The 4356-nt window shown below is 37.2% G+C and overlaps 1 long non-coding RNA gene across 1 annotated transcript; it reads right to left on the bottom strand.

Moving 5' to 3' along the window:
- Positions 1-1416: 1416 nt before the first annotated feature.
- Positions 1417-3904, bottom strand: LOC106890229. The gene is made up of 3 exons (XR_001412479.1): positions 3863-3904; positions 1861-2069; positions 1417-1535 (listed from the first exon to the last, which is right to left on the bottom strand). It is a non-coding gene; the product is annotated as an uncharacterized LOC106890229 (long non-coding RNA).
- Between the last annotated feature and the right edge of the window lie 452 nt (positions 3905-4356).

Here is a 4356-nt window from a genome sequence, read left to right as displayed (position 1 = left end):
ATCCTGGCTGTGATGTATTTGCCTCCATGACATTTTGAGACATTTTAAGATTATAGGTCTAAAAATTAACGGGTAATCATATTTCTTTGTGCACAGGGCTCCCCTTAAAGTTAAGGCTTAAATCCATTTAAATTTGAAATTCTTGTATGCATGTGGTATTTTATATATGCATTTCTCACAACTAGAGTAAAACATACATCAAAGCTCAGAGAAATTAAATCAAGAGCATGAGAAAAGGAAGTTATTGAATGATAGAGGAACCCTGCTTCTCTGGGCTTTCCACAGTGACAACACAAAGACAAAGAACTTCAAAATCCCCTATCTAGGTAAAATTTAACATTGTAAGGCAATGGTCAGTGTGCTCTGTGCTAAAATCAGCAATTTTGGCTGGAAAACAGAGTTTCTGCCATATCCTTTAAATAAAAATATGAAGCATAAATTTGAAGATTCTTAAAACTAAATTGACTTTCTTTAATTCCTTTTATTCTAGTTATCAACCACAAACCACGGGAATAAGAAATATCTACCAGGCAGAAAATATGACTTGCTAGATCTTAACTTACTGCTGCATAGATAGGAAACTTCTTAACACCAAAATTCATGGAAAATGGGCAAACTGACAGATCTAGTGAAACAAATCCCCAGGCTGAAGGCTGAAAGAAGATACTGATACCAGAAATAAAGTGCAAAATGTTGATGGTGAATATAATTAACCATGGAAGCAACTTACCTCAGGCTGTGGTAGGCTGCTCAAAAACCTAAGCCTAACTTATCAAGATTTTTTTTTCCTGTGTAGAATACACATCATAGTAACTCCTAATTTAAATTTAATACTTTTTTTTTTTTTTTAAGTCTGCAGTCTCTAGTAAGTTCACAGGAAGTCACACAGATTATTTTCACTATAGTTATGGTTAGAAAACTTTTAATCCTTGAAAGACCTATAAATGTACTTTTTTTTTCTTTAATAGAAAAGCACTTAGTAAATATAAAATCTCTTAAGACAGTCTTATTTAGTAAAATCGTACATTTACGCAATATATCTCACATCACATAAATTCATCTCTCCTTCACCTCAACAAGTATTTACATGAAAAAAAAAAGTTATGACAATGTTTCCCTGACTCAGTATAACTTACAAGCACTGCAAGAACAGGAAGAAACGTTTTTTAACAAGCCTGGATTAGCTTGCCTTTCTTAAGGTACCCAGCACTCAATGCCTTTGTAAAAAAATTTTATTTGCCCATACCTCCACATAATTTTACCTGTGATTACCTTTCCCCAGCAGGGCTGGGGGCAGGGAAGGAGATGTAATACAGGTCAATTCCTACCTCATGGTCAATGTAGCCTTTAAAAAATAAACAGCAGCTCTGGAGCTCACCCTGCTAGTCCCAACAGTGACACCTCCTGGGGCAAGCGGGCTCCAGACAGCTGCGAGATTTTCTCCGCTTTGAAGTACAGTGAGAGCTCCACTCTGCAAAGCTGCACCAGTTCCAGGCTGGGAGTTTCTTTGAAGAAACTTTTTCGGGACTGAAGCACTGCAGGGAGGAAAATGAACAATCCTGTTTAATTACATCAGTTTAGTGAGGAAAGCACAGGAGCCAGCGGCCATGTGGACGGACAATATGACACAGTAATATTGTCCTTCAGGTATTTAATTAAAAAAGGGGATTCAGTTTTGGAAGTGGTGTTCCAGAAACAGTTTAGGGGTATGTCCAACAACTGTGCCCACAGTGCATGGCTGACACAGGACACTGTGGCTTTCTTGCTTTTAGCATTTTTTTGGTTTGGTTTTATTTTAGCGTGGGGTTTTGTTTGGTTGGTTTTGGTGTTTTGTTGTTTCCCCGTGTAGTAAAAACTCACCTATGCGGAGAAGCTGGGAGCACTTAAAACGACAATTTCCTCCAGACTCACACCATTTCATATCAGATTTTTAAAAACTATGGGTGAAAGAGCTCATGATCTACAGGTCCAGTCCTGCAAACCCCAGGTAACAGGCACACATCTTCAAAAAGCCAGGAACCAGAAAGGACTGGTCATCAGAAACAGATTTTGAAACAAGCCACAGTGTCCTGAAAGGTAATTGACAAAAATGGATTGGAGTAAAAACATATTCTAAATATGCCTAGATTTAGAAGAGCCTTTCCTGGTCATTTGTCGTGTGTTTTACTTAAAACTGAAGCAAATACCTGCAAATTAAAAATAAGACCATCTCTTTGCAAGAGGAGCAATTTCTTCCTTTAGATTCTTACAGAACTAATGGCGAATAAAAATATTACCAATCAGTTCACAATGGCCAAGAAATCCACAGTGACCTTTGATGTCAGCCTAGTAAAAAGAAATTTTAAGAATCATACATTTTAAGGAATATAGACTGTCAACATTTCATAGAGGAATCTCTGGCATGTGGTAATTTCCTGACAGAGATAGAATTACACAGATATGGTGACATCAAAGTGTAAAAGAGCTCACACAAATTGATTGAGAGGGTTTTTGTTTCCTTATTGCTACTGAGTTCATTATTTCTATTTAAAAATCCAAACAAACAGCTTATGCACAGCCAATTAACAATAACTATTTTCAGTCTATGAATTTCCAGGAAATGATTTCATGGACAAAATTAATCTCAAAACGATACACAATTCCAGTCAAATGTAACAAGTGATCTCACAGCTTTCTGGTAACTAGCACACTAGAAAGTGCAGAGACCACTCAGGAAAAAAAATAATCTGCTAGAGATCTGTTTTTGCAGGCGAAGTTACAATAGAATTTTCTGTATTTGTATTGGAATCATTTGACAAATATGCAATTTACTGATTATAATGAAAAATCCAGAATTAATAAACTGGAAGTTAGAAAGCCACAAAGGAGAAGTTAATCACTACTCAAGAAATATATTTTTTTCAATTCAGCTGCAAATGAAGTAGAACAAACCAGGCAAATGAGGGAAACGGTACAAAAACATATATAATATTATTGCCTGATTTATTAAAAAGCCCAAGATTCTTTCTTATAAATCACTTTTGTAAATATAATTATTCCAATTTTGTTCAAGAAAATAATAAATATGTAAAAGAAATATTGTATATTAGCTGCATAGCAACATACATATCTAATAGATGGAATAACGTTTTAAAACATTTTAAGATAGTTGTATCTACATGATCAAGACAGAATATGCAGAACAACCTATAAATAGCTCACTTTTTATACTTTTTCCTATTTTAAAGCATGATTGAGTTACATGTAAGCTGGAGGGGGAAAAATTGCCGTTTCTCTCTGATGTACAGAACTCTTCATTTTTTTTATTCTTATAGTCATATTTGAGATACTGTATTTACTTTCTGATAGTGTGGTGCTGTTGATACAAGATAAACAGGGTACAATTAAAAAGAAAGAGTTTGCAAAAGACCACAGAATAGAATAGCAGAAATAAAGGACCCAGTAAAGAAAAAAAAATGAGGGGGGGGGAACAAGCTGGGACTAACACCTGGGCTTGTACCTAGCTGTGCATTTGTGACCAATATTACAGCTTAGGGAAGCCAAAAATTGCAAAACGGACCAAGTTTTCCCGAGCACCTGAAGTAGAAATTCCCCTAATGTCTACAACAGCTAGGAAACAGATTCCCTTTCTGCCTTAGAAGAGCCCATTTACCCATTTCACAGGGGATTTGCGTGGCGTAAAGCTCCCGAAAGCCCATGGGCTGACAGAGGGAACTGGCATCCAGCAGCACAGGGCAGCCCAGGCAGCCCATCAACAGCAAAGCCACAAAACAGAGCCAGAGGCAGCTCCGAGGCTGCCAACACAACTGCCTGCAAAAGCTGCCAACGAGCCAGAAACTGCTTGTGGGAAAATATCACTTACCCTTAGCATCTGGGTCCCGTGATTACTGTCCAAAGAAACACAGACTGGTAAGATAATGGCAGGATAAATAGCACTTCGTTTCTATTTCTTCCCCCTTTACTCCCACAGATTTTTGATACGCCACCCCACCACCCCCACCACTTTTGTACAGAGTTTTAAAAATTTATGTGCTTTTTAATCTTTGTGTTACTCATGAAGTAAAATGAGTCTTCCTGTTTCATCTCTAAAAATAGCTTTCACACACTTCCCCTGGCTCTCGATGTATGAGACATAGTGGGGCTATTTGTTACCGTTATTGACATGTTTGTGGTGAACTGCAAGCGTGTTTACAGAAGAAATGAAGTCCCTGCTCTCTTGGAGGTAATCCTGGGGTGTCTAAAAGACTCACGGGAGTCCTTGACATGGATTCTCTAAAATGAATTCCTGTTCCCATATAAATAAATTATCTTGGGGCCAAATATTTATATTTTCCTCCTATTTCAGGAAGGCAGCAG

The sequence above is a fragment of the Calidris pugnax genome, unplaced genomic scaffold (genome assembly GCF_001431845.1).
Source record: "Calidris pugnax isolate Ruff unplaced genomic scaffold, ASM143184v1 scaffold111, whole genome shotgun sequence".
Lineage (NCBI taxonomy): Eukaryota > Metazoa > Chordata > Aves > Charadriiformes > Scolopacidae > Calidris > Calidris pugnax.
The sequence above is the reverse complement of the archived record's forward strand: the minus strand, read 5'-3'. Positions and strand labels throughout refer to the sequence as shown.